The following is a 260-nucleotide window of genomic DNA, read 5'->3' as shown; positions in this document are numbered from 1 at the left end:
GCTTTCAGGGTGGTATGGCCATAGACGCTAACCCTGTCCACCGACCAGAGTTTTCTCTTCAACTTGGCGTTGGCGAGACGAGAAGAAGCAGCTGGGAACGGCTTTATCCTCCGAATGTAAAACAAAACAAAACAGTCTACGGCACCTGGTGTTCCCAGGCGGTCTCCCATCCAGGTACTAACCAGGCCCCACCCTGCTTAGCCTCCGAGATCAGACGAGATCGTGCGCTTTCAGGGTGCTATGGTCATAGACGCTAACAC

This window comes from Nanorana parkeri, unplaced genomic scaffold, assembly GCF_000935625.1.
Source record: "Nanorana parkeri isolate BGI_ZX_2015 unplaced genomic scaffold, ASM93562v1 scaffold273, whole genome shotgun sequence".
NCBI classification, from domain to species: Eukaryota; Metazoa; Chordata; class Amphibia; order Anura; family Dicroglossidae; genus Nanorana; species Nanorana parkeri.
The sequence above is the reverse complement of the archived record's forward strand: the minus strand, read 5'-3'. Positions refer to the sequence as shown.